Below are 17,811 nucleotides of genomic sequence, written 5' to 3' on the forward strand. Positions count from 1 at the left end.
CATGAAAATGAGCGGGTCAAGCATGAAGATGAGCCGGCCAATCTCAAGCACTGAGTCACAGCAACAGCATACTTGATCGATAAGCATAGCGAGGCAAACGAAAAATATAGTGGGACAAAGTATAAAGTTCATTTCATCATCCACCAAAATTACAAAGTATGCTATACATCATAACTTACAATTCCGACGAATATGCCAAATTTTTTTAAAGTATGCTATCCACCAAAATTACAAAGTATGCTATACATCAAAACTTACAAAGTATGCTATACATCATAACTTACAATGTACATTCAACGATGTATATAGTACAATGTATACAACATATTTCGAAAATTCATCCCATGCCCTAAACAAATATCATCTACAAACTAGAGACAAGCAATCATATGCTATTGACTTCCTCCAAACGGCGGTGAATTTTTGCATGTCTATTCCCGCCAAGGTGAGACCGCTACACAAAATGTCGATGTATTTCATTACGAATATACCACAGTCATAACCATTGTCCTGCTTCGGCGCATATTCATCGACTCTGACGGTCCACTTCTTCCCTTCAAGCGCAGTGCTGTCTCCAGTAGCATGGAAGAGGATGGGGAGTGCATCAGTCATCATCTTCATCTTTTGCTTGTACTTCGGCAATAAACGGGTGCACAAGCTATCCACAATAACAATTTCTCTTGCTCTAGGATAGATGACTAGCAGAAACCAATGTGAATTATCGTGATTTATGGGCGCATAGACCTGTTCGTGATTCACAGGATAATATATTAGTCAAACATGATAGAAGACATAACAGTAAGAGATGATGTTCTGCGACAAGTGCATTACCCGTTCATAACACCAAATTGCTTTGGCGTATGGTCTATCTCGCTGTTTGGCAACTGCGTAGGCCGTACCCATCTGACCTATTAGCTCGGCCCGCTCTGACGCTGATATGGAGGCCTGGTATGCAGTCAAAATAGGCAAACACCCCTCAAGGCTTTGCTGTTACAAACATGATGAACGTTCACGTCATGTAAGAAAATCAAATTTTCAAACAGATTATGGATTAGCGCAATAAACAGTTACCGTAAAATACGTAGGACAGAATTTGCAATCTTGAGGATATGCTATTGTAAGGTCGTTATGCCTTCTCTCAAGGAACTCGATGTATGTGTCGATAGCCTAATCAATAGGATAGTACGATTTAGTCATAGATAAATATAACACATAATTATATGTCAAGATTGCATAATATAGAATAAATTAGTAATACTTACCTCGCTATCAACCCACGCATCCTTCAGCCATATCGTACCGAACCATTTTCCCGCTGCCCTGGCTTTGTTTGCTTCATACCAGTCCTCTACCTCTTTAACCTCATGTGCGGATAGTATCCTGAAAGGATCCATCTGTAGAGGAAATGGTATCGGAGATGTTGCAAAAGCTGTTACTTGCTCGGGTTTGGGAACCGCCGCAGGGGTTGTTTCGAATGCAGATAGGGACAAGTATGGAGAAATCTTGTAATATGACGGCTTCGGTATCCTTTTGGTTCTCCTTTCATAAACAGGATGAGAAGTGGATGCATTCAATACATTACCTTTGACATTACTATATGACTGCACATCTAGGTCCCCATGTCCATGCTCTTTATCTTCAATATCATTTACTTCCCCTCTCTTCCTCAACTCCTCACCCTCCTCCGTCACAAAACATTCCCTCCGTGTACGACTACATTCTTTTTCCTTAATAAACTCCTCCCTCTCATTCACTAACTTTTCCTTGTCCTCAAAAAATAAATCATTCTCCCTCTTCAATTGTTCTTTCTCATTCAGCAACCTCTCCCTCTCGGCAAACATTGCTTCTTTCCTTCTCATCTCTTCCCTCTCTTTTCTCAATTCTTCCCTCTCCTTCTTCAATTCCTCTCTCTCCTTCTTCAACTCTTCCCTCTCAATTCGAAATTCCTCCATAAAAACAACATTCTTCATAATACCCCCTTTCGGTCCCTCTCCCTCCACGCCTTTCTTATCGTTATCATCTGACTCATCCTCCTCATGATCAGTCTCATTACCCTCATCATCATTATCTTCCTGGGTCTCGGTAAGCTACAAGATGTATAGATGGATATGTAAGAGTAAGGATAAATTTACAATGACAGAAATTTATAGTTCATTTTTCATGACATCTCACCTGGAAACTGTCACGCACCGAGCGTACGGCATCCGTTTCCCATTCTCGTAGAGTTGGTTCTAATTTCGTAGCTACTAATGTCTGGAAAAGAACAAAGAGTAATGGTAAATAATTAAGCGTATACGTCAACTCAAGCAAAGTAAATACTGCTGATATATAAACTTACTGCTTTACTCTCGAAAATAGCATTTATTCTGTTGTACCTCCAACATTTCCAGCCTCGGTATTGAATGAACCGTGGAATTTGATGGGGAACATATGAAATAATACACTCTTGTAGGGCCGGATATGTCTCTACTGCCCATACCTGTTAGAATGAAATCAATATATGGTTAAAAATCTATAATTGAATATAGAGGGAAAATATAGGAAAGAAAAGGTGGTCTTACTTGTAAGGGAAGGACGCAACCACATACAGTGTACCGACGGGACATTGATGCGGCAACAGCAGATTCGATTCCTTGCAACATTGTATAGTATCCCAGACTGCCCCAGGGATACATATAGAAATCATCTAGCGAGTCCACCAGGTGAATATAATCCAAGTTGCACATGGTTTTCGGTTCGGTTCCCCTAAGAAAGCACTCTACAACTAGAAGTAGGGCAACCTTCACGACGTCCTCATGTTTATTGGTGTCAACTAATCTCTCAAACACATCCATCAGGTGCTTCTTTAAGATTGGATATTCTTTGAAGTATTTATCTCTTAGTGTACTCGTAGTGCAACGATTCTTTGGTACAGTAAGATCTCCAATCTTAAGACCAGTAATGAGGGCGAAGTCCATCTCCGAAAACTGCAATCGCCTCCCCCTGATCTCAAATACTGAATCACCTTTGTATTTTAATAAAAGAACGTGAAATATAGCCCCTATAAATCTAAAGGATGTAACATGCAATAGAAACGAGAAGGGGGATTGCCTAAACAGATTTAGGCGACTATTGTGTTTTTCCACTCCACCATTCACCTTGTTAAACCACCATGTCAGTGTACACCTAGATGTTGGGTTGGAGATTACGGCAGAATATTCGTCACCTACAGAAATGAATTGAAAAATATATCAAACATACAATTCACAAGATAAACATAGTGTACAAACTTGGAATCATTTCTGAAAACAATGTAGCATTTCATTAATTTGAACAAGTTTCATATGAAATATAAATATAAAATGAGCAAGGAAATACCAAAAATTGGACAGAGACAAACAATCAACATAAGCTATACATTGATCGGAGCTAACAAGAAATTGAAAATTGAACAGGGCAAGCTGGACATTTTACCAAGTTCAACGTTTTGGCCAGTTTAGTCACTTTTTTATAGTGGTAGTGTCAACAACAAGATGTTATTTGCAACTACCTTTATAGTTGGTTCATTGGTCATATTTTCTTCAAGAGAGTTGTTCATCTTCAAAGAAGCAAAGCCGAAATCATTATGCCCACTGCTTTTCATCGCAAAATGTATACACCAAAGCCCCATATGTGGAAGGGAACCTAGACATCGAGGGTGGACACCTAGACATTCAACGGACAAACCCGAAATTGAACGGCAAACTAGAAGATGAGCTGGGAGACTAGAAGATCATGGGAAACTAGAAGATCAATGGGCAAACCAAGATGAGCGGGGAGACTAAAGATCACGGGAAACTAGAAGATCACGGGCACACTAGAAGATCAATGGGAGACTAGAAGATCACGGGCAAACTAGAAGATCAATGAGCAAACTTAACAAATAATTTGAGCCGAAAAATCTAAACATATCCAATGTTCAAATGGACCACACCACATGATATTTTGAGTTGAACTTCTAATGTTGATCATTTCTTAGGGGCCACGAAGTTTTGGTTCAAGCTTACAGATTGTGTTTCTGTTAATCCATATATGTATGATCTTGTGGTAGAAATCATTATGCCAACTTCTTTCCCACGGTATGATCCACTTGAACTTTTGATATGCTTCAATTTGGGGGCTAGACTCAAAATAAATGAAAAATCGGATGACTGTGTGGATATATTACATACATTCATTGTGGGCCCAATCGAGTTTACATAGTACAATGGGAACGTACTACTAAATCAAAACGCAATCAGATTACCCTTGCTACGCCCCATGATGGTGTTTTATTTGTAATACATCATGTTCATCGGATTATGTAATTCCCATCCGTTTTCATCGCAATATGTATACACCAGGTTTCCATATGTGGAAGGGAACCTAGACATAGTGAGGGTGGACACCTAGACATTCAACGGGACAAACCTGAAATTGAGGCAAACTAGAAGATGAGCGGGAGAGACTAGAAGATCAGAACTAGAAGATCAGCGGGGGCAAACTAGAAGATCAATGGGGAAACTAGAAGATCAATGGGGAAACTAGAAGATCAGGGGAGATTAGAAGATCGGGCACACTAGAAGATCAATGGGGGAGACTACAGGATCACGGGCAAACTAGAAGATCACGGGGCAAACTCAACAAATAATTTCGTAGCTTGCGCCGAAAAATCTAAACATATCCAATGTTCAAATGGACCACACCACATGAAATTTTGAGTTGAACTTCTAATGTTGATCATTTCTTAGGGGCCACAGAAGTTTTGGTTCAAGCTTACAATTGTGTTTCTGTTAATCCATATATGTATGATCTTGTGGTAGAAATCATTATGCCCACTATTTCCCACGGTATGATCCACTTGATCTTTTGATATGCTTCAATTTGGGGGCTAGACATTACAAAATAAATGAAGAATCGGATGGACTGTGTGGATATATTACATGCATTCATTGTGGGCCTAACTGAGTTTACATAGTACAATGGGAACGTACTACTAACTCAGTACGCAATCCGATTACGCTTGCTACGCCCCATGATGGTGTTTTATTTGTAATACATCATGTTCATCGGATTATGTAATTCCCATCCGTTTTCATCGCAATATGTATACACCAAAGCCCCATATGTGGAAGGGAACCTAGACATTCAGCGGGACAAACCTGAAATTGAACGGGGCAAACTAGAAGATCAGCGGGGGACTAGAAGATCAGCGGGGCAAACTAGAAGATTAGCGGGGGAGACTAGAAGATCAACGGGGCAAACTAGAAGATCAGCGGGGCAAACTTAACAAATAATTTCGTAGCTTGCGCCGAAAAATCTAAACATATCCAATGTTCAAATGGACCACACCACATGAAATTTTGAGTTGAACTTCTAATGTTGATCATTTCTTAGGGGCCACAGCCAGGCCGTTCAAGCTTACAGTTGTGTTTTCTGTTAATCCATATATGTATGATCTTGTGGTAGAAATCATTATGCCCACTGTTTCCCACGGTATGATCCACTTGAACTTTTGATATGCTTCAATTTGGGGGCTAGACCCCTCAAAATAAATGAAAAATCGGATGGACTGTGTGGATATATTACATACATTCATTGTGGGCCCAACTGAGTTTACATAGTACAATGGGAACGTACTACTAACTCAGTACGCAATCCGATTACGCTTGCTACGCCCCATGATGGTGTTTTATTTGTAATACATCATGTTCATCGGATTATGTAATTCCCATCCGTTTTCATCGCAATATGTATACACCAAAGCCCCATATGTGGAAGGGAACCTAGATATTGAGGGTGGACACCTAGACATTCAGCGGGACAAACCTGAAATTGGCGGGGGAGACTAGAAGATCAGGGGGGCAAAAAGATCAATGGGGCAAACTAGAAGATCAGGGGGAGACTAGAAGATCAATGGGAAACTAGAAGATCAATGGGCAAACTAGAAGATCAATGGGAGACTAGAAGATCACGGTGGAAACTAAGATCACGGGGGCACACTAGAAGATCACGGGAGACTACAGGATCACGGGCAAACTAGAAGATCACGGGCAAACTCAACAAATAATTTCGTAGCTTACGCCGAAAAATCTAAATATATCCAATGTTCAAATGGACCACACCACATGATATTTTGAGTTGAACTTCTAATGTTGATCATTTCTTAGGGGCCACGAAGTTTTGGTTCAAGCTTACAATTGTGTTTTCTGTTAATCCATATATGTATGATCTTGTGGTAGAAATCATTATGCCCACTATTTCCCATGGTATCACTTGATCTTTTGATATGCTTCAATTTGGGGGCTAGACATTACAAAATAAATGAAGAATCGGATGGACTGTGTGGATATATTACATGCATTCATTGTGGGCCCAACTGAGTTTACATAGTACAATGGGAACGTACTACTAACTCAGTACGCAATCCGATTACGCTTGCTACACCCCATGATGGTGTTTTATTTGTAATACATCATGTTCATCGGATTATGTAATTTCCATCCGTTTTCATCACAATATGTATACACCAAAGCCCCATATGTGGAAGGGAACCTAGACATTCAGCGGGACAAACCTGAAATTGAACGGGGCAAACTAGAAGATCGGCGGGGGAGACTAGAAGATCAGCGGGGCAAACTAGAAGATCAGCGGGGGTGACTAGAAGATCAGCGGGGCAAACTAGAAGATCAGCGGGGCACACTTAACAAATAATTTTGTATCTTACGCCGAAAAATCTAAACATATCCAATGTTCAAATGGACCACACCACATGAAATTTTGAGTTGAACTTCTAATGTTGATCATTTCTTAGGGGCCACAGCCAGGCCGTTCAAGCTTACAGTTGTGTTTTCTGTTAATCCATATATGTATGATCTTGTGGTAGAAATCATTATGCCCACTGTTTCCCACGGTATGATCCACTTGAACTTTTGATATGCTTCAATTTGGGGGCTAGACCCCTCAAAATAAATGAAGAATCGGATGGACTGTGTGGATATATTACATACATTCATTGTGGGCCCAACTGAGTTTACATAGTACAATGGGAACGTACTACTAACTCAGTACGCAATCCGATTACGCTTGCTACGCCCCATGATGGTGTTTTATTTGTAATACATCATGTTCATCGGATTATGTAATTCCCATCCGTTTTCATCGCAATATGTATACACCAAAGCCCCATATGTGGAAGGGAACCTAGACATTCAGCGGGACAAACTTAAGATCAGCGGGGTATACTAGAAGATCAGTGGGGCAAACTAGAAGATCAGCGGGGGAGACTAGAAGATCAGCGGGGCAAACTAGAAGATCAGCGGGGCAAACTTAACAAATAATTTCATAGCTTGCGCCAAAAAATCTAAACATATCCAATGTTCAAATGGACCACACCACATGAAGTTGATCATTTCTTAGGGGCCACAACCGGTTCAAGCTTACAATTGTGTTTTCTGTTAATCCATATATGTATGATCTTGTGAATAGGTTTGATAACAAACAAACATCACCGTTGGGCCGGCTATGGTTTTGGGGGTAGAAATCATTATGCCCACTGTTTCCCATGGTATGATCCACTTGATCTTTTGATATGCTTCGATTTGGGGGCTAGACCTCAAAATAAATGAAAAAACGGAAGGACGGTGTGGATATATTACATACATTCATTATGGGCCCAACTGAGTTTACATAGTACAATGGGAACGGACTACTAACTCAATACGCAATCCGATTACGCTGGCTACGCCCTCTGATGGTGTTTCATTTGTAATACATCATGTTCATCGGATTATGTAATTCCCATCCGTTTTCATCGCAATATGTATACACCAAAGCCCCATATGTGGAAGGGAACCTGAACATTGAGGATGAACACCTAGACATTCAGCGGGACAAACCTGAACTTGAACGGGGCAAACTAGAAGATCAACGGGGGAGACTAGAAGATCAGCGGGGCAAACTAGAAGATCAGCGGGCAAACTAGAAGTTCAACGGGGCAAACTCAACAAATAATTTCGTAGCTTGAGCCGAAAAATTTAAAAATTAACGGGCAAACATGAAAATCGAGTGGGGCAAACTTAACAAATAATTTCGTGGTTGAGCTGAAAATTTTAAACATATCCAATGTTGAAATGGAATGTTGAAATTGACCACACCACATGAAATTTTGAATTGAACTTCTAATGGTGATCGTTTCTTAGGGGCCACAGAAGTTTTGGATCAAGCTTATAATTGTGTTTTCTATTAATCCATATATGTATGATCTTATGAATAGGTTTGTTAACAAACAAACATCACTGTTGGGCCGACTATGGTTTCGGCGGTGGAAATCATTATGCCCACTGTTTCCCGTGGTATGATGCATTTGATCTTTTGATCTGCTTCAATATGGGGCTCAACCCCTTAAAATTTTCCGTTAACGGATGGATAGCATGAATAGTAAATTCAATGTGGGCCCAACTGAGTTTAAAATATAAAAGGGAAACGGATTGACTAGCCCCGGAGCTGGTGGTCGGTGCTTTGTGGGCCCCTCCATGATGTATGTGTTTCATCCATACTGTTCATCCATTTTTAAATATCATTTTAGGTTTTTGTCCCAAAATGAGAGGGATATAAATCTCAGGTGGACCACACCACAAGAAAACAATAGTGATTGGAAATCCATCATTTAAGTCCTCCCACGGCCCATTGTACTGTTAGTTTGGCATCCAATATATTGATTAGGTCATACAGACCTAGATGAAGGGAATTAAAAACAAAGATCAACTTGGTCCAATACTTTTATGGCCCCTAAAAAGTTTTTAATGGTCGAAGTTCATTCAACACTGTTTCCTGTAAATGTGGTCCACTTGAGACTGGGATGTACCTCATTTTTTGCACATTACTATAAATTGATCTATAAAAATAGATGGAAGGAGTGGATGAAACACATACATCACGATGGGGCCCACAGAGCACCAGTCACCAGCCAGGGGTAGGGGGAGTAGCCAATCCGTTTCCATATAAAAGGTGGGGTCCTTACTCTTGCTTGGGTGGTAACCTCTTAGTAGTTTCAACTCCCGGTCAGGAGTTCGAGTGCCATAAGTGGTGAAATTCCACCGGCGTGAGTGTGCGCGGTGTGTGTGTAGCGTGAGTGTGTGCGATGTGTGTCTGGTCCGTGTGTAATAATAATAAAATAATATATATATATATATACCGTCCATTGTTCTTCACTGGACCCACCATTTCAAGAAGAAAAGATGAAATGCCGATAAGGGGCCGACAAAAGGGTGTTTTGGGGTCTTTCTACGGAAATGCGGTGGGGAAATGGGGGTGACAAGAACGGCAGGAAAGTGGCAGCAGAAAGGAGAGGAAAAGCAAAGAGAGGAAATGGAGAGGAAGAGCCGTTTCCATCGGGAGGAGGGGTATTTTCGTCCTGAAATTCCGACTCCACGAGGAGGTCCAACTGCGTATTCTAAGTTTGTATTGCTTCAAAAAACCGCTGGATAAAAGGTGGGGTCCACAGTCGTAAATTTCTCGACCCGAAATGGCAAACAGAGTAAAGCTCTTCCCACCCACACTGTTTGAAAATAGCTACCACTGTTAAAAACTTTTCCATGGGGCTACAAAAGTTTTGGAGCACAGTGATACAAATCTCAGGACATCCCACTGTTTTGCAAACTCATTTTAGGGTATGATGTAAAAAAATGGGCGTGGATTGGGTACTACCCTGACCAGGACCTAAGTCCTGTCATGGGCTTTGTGAGGCGCACTGAGGTATATATACTTAATCCTTAATGTCCATCCATTTTTGACAAATCATTTTAAGGCGCAAGCTGAAAATGAGGTAGATTGAAGGCTCAAATGAACCACACAACAGGAAGCAGAAGGGATTGAATTCCTATGGTTGAAAACCCTAGAGGTCAATAGGAAAAAAAAAAAAGAAGTCAACTTGGCCTGACTCAGTGCTGACTCGACCTGACTCGGTCCCTGTGACGGGCTTGGAGGAGTTTTTTTTTTTTCACACACACAATGGTTTTGTGAAACATGGATGGATGTAGTAGTGTGAAAATTCTCCCGAATGTTCTAAAATTTCTAAAATCCTGTAAAGTGGAGACCCCACAATGTGTAGGCAAAAAATGGTGCCTAATCCCTTTCTTTTCCATCAGATACCCTTACTTAGCATCCCCGATGCTAAAAACCATTATGTGGTTTAGGCTAAAATTTATTAGGCTAGTGGCAAGTCCAAGTCAACTGCAATAGGATATGTGAGTTAATACCGCCTCGGTCCCTGTGACGGGCTTGGAGGAGTTTTTTTTTTTTCACACACACACTTGCACCACAAGGGGGTGTTTGAACCCGTGACCTCATGTTGAAACTCCAGAAAACGAGTGTCATATTACTTTATTTCTAGAGTTAATAATTTTATATGTGGAACTACTGAACTCAATCACTTGTTGCTGTTAATCTCCAGCTTTATATTGAAATCTACCCCATAAAGATATTGATGTAGAGCTGGTCGTGGGTACTTTCATGTCAAAGATGGATCAGAAAAGGCCCAATCAAAAGCAGAAGTCATCAAGACCGTCAGAACCTTAAAATAGGCATATCTTGCAAACCGGAATGTGTTACTCGACGTACCATATATGATTTTGGGGTAAGACAAGCTACGTTAGCCAACCAACCCGGCTATGCCGGGTTGCCCACACCAAATTTACGAGATTCCATCGTATCGACGATCGAATTCCATATTTATTTTTGTTTTTACTATTTTTAATAAGTTTTAGTTTGATTATAACTCTTCATCCGTTGGGCTTCAGGAGTTGTATCCAACACGAAAAGTGTTTAGAAAAATTATGAAAATAACGTGGTTAAGCCACATAGGACACTTACTATGAAAAGTAAATTTAGTATTTATAGTAAATTATAAATTTTATGGAGTTTTAGTTATAGTTTAATTCTTAAACTTCTTCCTAGTTTTGGTATCTTTATTTAAAGTGTTGTATACTCGTTTATTTCATCTATCAATAGTCAACAAATTTATTTTAACTTTGTAAATTTATTTCTAGTTTCTATTTTTACTCGCGGATTCGAGAAGTCTCTATGAGGAGTCTAGAGAAGCTTTGTGGATTCAAAGTAGTCACCCTCTGATGAAGACGGTGATAGACCTCATCACATTCATCCCTGCCTCAGGTACTCAAATTGAATCAGTGATCAATCGTAAATTCTAAACCTCTTTTGGCCCATAGCAACTTCAAATTGTATACATTATTACATTTGAGTCAGTATCCCAACCCTACTAAAGCAACTGACAGACACACAGACACACCAGAGAGAATGAGAGCCGAGGAAGTGGGTCCTCCCGCTCAAGCAAAAGTGTTCAACAGATAAGATTCGGAGTCCAACAAGTCCGGATACCAATCAATATGGTGAAAAGACAAGTCATTTGACGCCACCCAAGAGCAGCCCAGATCATTATCATCTAAGCCTTATCTCTGCTAACTGGCGTGGGCTACCTAAGAGTGGTACATATGGCCATTAGTCCCAATAACCATTGAGTTGTTGAGTCCTAACATGGATAGATGATGCCTGAAAAATCCCAGCTACCCATGTTAGACCATTTTCAGTTGAATGGATGTTGACCCTTGTTTCATCTCTCTCAGATTAACCATATATCTAGACGCCACCAATGGAAATGTTAAGAAATTTCTATTATGGATTACCGATCCATGGACCCACTTATGGGAATCGAAAACGTGTACATGATTGAAAGATGGGTTGAGAAATTTTTATTACGACCCTTTGCAACATGAAGCACCAGTGGTCTAGTGGTAGAATAGTACCCTGCCACGGTACAGACCCGGGTTCGATTCCCGGCTGGTGCATTTTTTTATTTTTTGGGCCCTATTTCGGCCGTGTCAGAGGTGGGCTCGATTGAAGATGACCTAGACCGAAAAATCAAACGGGTCCATCTATCTGGTAGATCAGACATCATCGACCGTTGGCATAAACGTCTCTCTAAAAACTGGTTACTTTTGTGATCGGACTGAGTTAGGGCTGACCTAACTCGAGTTTCTAAATAGACCTGACCCGAATTCAACCCGACTCGTTAACAAGTCCAGCATGCCTGACCCATTCCGAGTCCAGGTCTGGCCTGGACTAACTGGGACCGAGTCGACCTAATCATAGGTATCGAGTCGGGTCAAGTGCAGCGGGTATCCGCAGGCTGAAATCATAGCTAAGAACTTAGTTGCACGTGCCAGAATTGCTTTCTCTCCATCAGCTACACGGCATCTCATATTTGAAACATCAAATCTAGAATTTTTTTTTTTATATGTATGAGTCCGGTTTCAGATCAAGCCAAGTCAGTACCAAGTCAAATTTCAGGTCGATTTGAGTTGAATTACTGGATGACTCGACCTCAAACTCGACTCAATTTGAGTTTGGATTGGACAAAGTCTACTTAGTACAGATCCACTCACTCACTCGGTTCAAGTCGAGCCGGGTCTAAACGAGTCATATTAGTCTCGTATTCCAAGTCAAGTCGTCTTGCTTCCAGCTCTACTGCCAGTCATCACTCTTGCTTTGTGTTGTGGCCCAAAAATCAAGCTAAGACCAACCCACCTTGGGCCAGGCTTGGACCTACCAACTTGGCCAGTGGGCCCATATGGGCCCTACATGCATGGGCCAATCGATATCTGGGTCTGGCTTGGGCTCAAGTCATTTTAACCCAACCCAGCCCTGACACAATTTTATAAGTTATACTACAGATATGCTATTCTAATCCTGCAACCCATCTATCTTGAATGTAAACTCTAGGTTTCATCAACCTAAAATGTCTATTTCTTTGTGCATATGTGGCCCATTTGACCAACGGAAATGGATAGATTAGAACACTCAAATGGTAAATAGAAATTTTTAGGCTGTCGAAATTGGGTGGGGCCCAGGCCCAACCACTTGCTTGCGTCTGCTGTTCTAGGCCCATTTCTGGCTTGGGCGGGATCATGCTGGGTCTTAAATGTTGGGTGGGCCTGAGCCCATAGCCACCCGTAAATCAATCTGATCCACTTATTAGGTAGGCCGATCTCCTTTGTACGTGCACAGTTGGCAAAATTTTCAAATATTCCGATACTTCCATGCATGCATGGCCCACCTGGTGAGCTGTAGATACAAATCCCTGATGCTTGGGTTGGATGTCCAACACGTACTAAGATGTCCACCATGCACTAGTTAGGATGCCCCTAGCTGAAGATGACTTGGCCTGAAAATAACATAGGCTGGGCTCTTCATCAGGCAGGCCACGCTTCCTTGGAACACCGATTCTGCCCTTTAATGGGTATGGCCCATGCAATGGACGTGGAGAGAGGAACGGTCTGTAGCAAAAGGAAGGGGAGTTATATGATGTTCGGGCACGTATGACACTTGATACGCAGGCACTTTGGAATTGTACACATTGCATACATGAACTCAAATTATGATGGAAAAACGGAAATTAAAATATTGAAAATTTATTTGTGTATTTTACTTGAGTATAGTTCTGAATTTATTAGGAGGAATGGCCTTAAAAAAGAAAAATTACAGCGAAATTAAATCTATCATAAATTAATTATATCCTACTCAAATCTCAACACAAAAGGAAAATAAATATATCAAGATCATATCATTATTAATACTTCTTCTCAAGTTGGCACCTGAAGATCTATAATGTCCAACTTGACGCACAAGATGAAATTAGTCGCAACCAAGAGCTTTGATAAAGACGTCTGCAAGTTGGTGACTGGTAGACACATAAGATAAGAAGTGCAAATAACCCCAAAAGTAATCTTTTCATGTACGAGATGACAATCAATCTTGACGTGTTTAGTCCGCTCATGAAAAACTGAATTGGTGACTATATGAGGAGCAGCTTGATTGTCACAATGGAGGCACATGGGCTGGGATGTTGAACATCTAGATCTTAGAGGAGTGCTTTGAGCCAAGTGAGTTCACAAGTAGCATTGGCCATAGTGTAGTACTCAACTTCAACAAATGACCTTGAGACAGTGGTATGTTTTTTATTTTCCAAGATATTAAACTACTCCCAAGCATCTTATAGTAAGTCTTGGGGCAACTGACCCAATCGGAATCATAATAAGCTGATGGTTGGAAGGAGTTGAGGGCAAAAAGACACCCTTGCCAGGAAAAGTCTTGAGATATTAGAGCACTTGAATAGTTGCATCATAATGGGGCTGGCATGGAGTATGCATGAATTGGCTGCATAAACAATGTCAGCTCAAGTAATGGTTAAGTATATTAGGCGTCTAACACGAAGCCGATATATGGGAAAAACCGATATATGGAGGGATCTGGAAGAAGAGTGTCAAGTTCATCGGTCAAACATAAATTCTATTCCATAAGGGAAGTAGCAGGCCGAGCTCCAAGATATCCACTATCTTTAAAAATAATAAGAGCATATTTGTGTTGACTGAGAACAATTCCTTTTTAGAAACGAGCCACATCAATCCTAAGAAGTACTTTAGTGAGCTAAGTTCTTTAATATAAAACTTGGTTTGAAAAAATGTATTTAAAGCGATCATGGCAGTTGGATCATTTCCTTTTAGGATAATATTAATAAAATAAACGAAGTATGCCATAAAGATAGTGTTGTTTGAATGCGTGAAAAGAGAATCTAATAATGATTAACAGTAGCCAACTTCTTTGAGTGCATATGAGAATTTTTCAAACAAATTTCGTGATGCTCGGCAGAGACCATAATGGAATTTGTTAAGGTGACAAACATGTTGCTCCCCATGTTTCACAAAGCTGAAAGAATCGTCATGTATACTTTTTCATGAAGGTCACTATGAAGGAAAGTATTGTTGACGTGAGTGGGTAATGACGAATAACATTTACAAGCAAGAGACAATGTACCATAATCACTTTAGCAACATGTGCAAATGTTCATAAAATTCGAGACTCTCAATCTGATTGTATCTTTTTGCCACCAAATGTGCTTTGCAATGTTCAATGGTTTTGTTAGCACAATATTTGATTTTGCGCACTTAAGGTCTAGGTCTGATTTTGCTCTAATGCCTTAATTTATAATTTTATTACTTTATACCACTAAGGAACTTCAATAGCTTGAGAAAAGAATGTCAACTCATCATGAGAAGAAATAGAGGAAAGTAGGGTAAAATAGTTAACAAAGAAATGACTATATGAAAAAATAAATAAATAAATAAAATGGACATGGGATAGAGATTGAAACTGCGTGGATTATCTAACAAGATACCATGACTTGCGAAAGCTTGTGAAGCTTAGAATTATAGTTAAATCCTGGGGGGTATACAATGTGAAATAGGTTCCAGATCATAGACTACAAATATACAACTAATTATGCAAATAGTCTATAATGAGAGAAAGCAATATCAATTGTGTGTGCGCTAAATTAAACTCCTAGCATACGATCTAATCATGCATTCATATGTAATAGACAAATCTAATCACAAATATCAATAATCACAAACACAATGATATATAGTGGTTTGGCTTAATCTTACTCCACTCTCGACTGACGCACTCAAACTCGAGTGTACCGGATTTCACTATTTCAATTGATTTTTCATAGGTTCACCAAAAACCTTTACAATGATTTTCAATAGGTTTATCACAAACCTACACGTAAGCACCTGTGTCGGTGGTCATGCTAGGAACGTGTCTGTGACAGGTTCTACATCACTCCAATGGAGACTTACAAAGGTTTTCTATAGGCTAACCAATAACCTATACGGTTATGCATAAGGAATTTCGTATACTCCCACCGAAGGCAGTCCTACACAAGGACCTACACATACACACTCGTGTTGGTGACGGTATTATACAAGAACATACACGTACGCACCTGTGTTGTTGGCTCTCTTGGAGAATTCAAGGGTTTTTTATAAGCTACCAATAACCTTTGATTAACCCTACACAAGAACTAATCTATGTACACTCCCGTTAGAGATGATCTTATACAAGAACCTATTCGAGTTTGGGTTACAAACTCTATGGACTGTCAAACTAAACTCTTACTAGTTTGAATGAGCTCCATTGATATTGCACTCTTGAGATGCTCGATCAATTTTAATACGGCTTCTCTTTTGTTCCCTGGATCTTTAATGCGGATTTTCTCAGCTTATACAATCAGCTCCTTGCTTTAATCTTCTTGTTGAGAGTACCAAAAAATAGGAGAGAAGTGGTGGGAATGAATATCCTAGAACTATGGTTTACTTGGTTCCAAGAGGGAATTCTTCTAATTGGGAATTATAAGCTCTTAGACAAAGGATTTACCTATAAGATTTAGAGTCTAAGCACTAGAGAATCCAAGAGATCACGCTCATCATCAATTAGAACTTAGAATGCTCATACTATGTGATGGATCACAATAAGGATGACATGATCTCAATAGATTAAAGTTTAGGAGAAAGGATAGAGAGTGGGAAATCACTTAGGATCGAGTACCACCAAAAACCCATGAAAAACAATGAGGTCCGAATGCGCATTTTATAAAAACAAGCTTGCAACAGATTTAAAACAGGCAGAAAACTGCTAGTTCGATTCGATCGAGTGAACCTTCGATTCAATCTAACAATTCCTGATTTAACTATTTTTCTTGCTAGATAGTTTTAACTACTTTCAATCTAACTTCAATTCAATCGACGGTCCATCGATTCGAGTTAATTCGACTGTAGTATTTTTGATTTGAACTAAAGTCTTTCGATTTGACTATAGTATTTTCGATTCGATCTACTATCCTAGAGGTAGGTTGTTTTAGAACTAAAGGGGTCTAGGGCTAATATCACTAAGGCACCTCAATTTACCTGCCTTAAGGCCTTAATGCTGCAAGTCTTCAAGTCTTCGGTTTCTCAATGTCTTTCAATGCGGGCTCAATCGACTTAAGACACACTAGCATACGTTATTGACAAACTGAGGTATTAACAGAGAGTACTTACAGAGGGCTATGAGAAAGTGAAGTAGAAGAGGATGGGTGGGACAAACAGTCATTGGGGCGAGTAAGCCGAGTCATGGTACGTTGGGAGTGATGGGGAACATGTTGCAGTGATTAGTGTAAGGTTGAGGTTCAAGAGTACTACTGAGAGGAATGGGTGAATAATCATCTTGACTTCACTTAGCAATATGCATAGGAATTACGGGAGATGATGTATCTAGTGCAGGATTTGTGTTTTAAATGGGGAATATAGATTCAACAAAGGTAACATATCGAGAAGTGAAAATACATTTATGCTCTATGTTTTAAACTTAATATCTACATTGACCGAAAAGATAACTAACAAAGATGCATTTAAAAGCATGAGGGACAAATTTATGTCGATGACTATGAATGATATGAGCATAACACAAACAACAAAAAGTGTGAAGATGGTGCTAGGATCGTAGATGATTAAACAAAATTTTATATAGGGTTTTACCATTCAAAATAGATGGGGTATGCCATTGATGAGATAATTAGGAGTCAATATATATTCTCTCTAACAAAGATAATGGTAAATTGGCCTGAAAGCATAAGGAGCAAGCGAAATCGAGAAGGTGTCGATATTTGCCCTCAATTACCCCATTCTTTTGTGGTGTCTCGACACAAGTGCACTGATGAAGGATGCCATGCTCGTGAAGAAAAGTTTGAATGGATTTTGAAAGGAATTCCGCCCCATTATCAGTGCAAGTTTGGCAAACTTGGCATTTGAATTAAGTTTGAACCGTTGCACATAAATTTTTAAAAAAAGAATATGTTTCAATAAATCGCATAAGACAAACCTAAGTGCAATGCATATAGTCATCGACAATAGTGAATAAAAT

At 39.9% G+C, this 17,811-nt stretch overlaps 1 non-coding gene across 1 annotated transcript; it reads left to right on the forward strand.

Moving 5' to 3' along the window:
* The first annotated feature begins 11,790 nt into the window (after window positions 1-11,790).
* On the forward strand, window positions 11,791-11,861 carry TRNAG-GCC (transfer RNA glycine (anticodon GCC)). Its single transcript has one exon. It is a non-coding gene; the product is annotated as a tRNA-Gly (tRNA).
* The last annotated feature ends 5,950 nt before the right edge of the window (window positions 11,862-17,811 follow it).

The sequence above is a fragment of the Magnolia sinica genome, chromosome 13 (genome assembly GCF_029962835.1).
Source record: "Magnolia sinica isolate HGM2019 chromosome 13, MsV1, whole genome shotgun sequence".
NCBI lineage: Eukaryota > Viridiplantae > Streptophyta > Magnoliopsida > Magnoliales > Magnoliaceae > Magnolia > Magnolia sinica.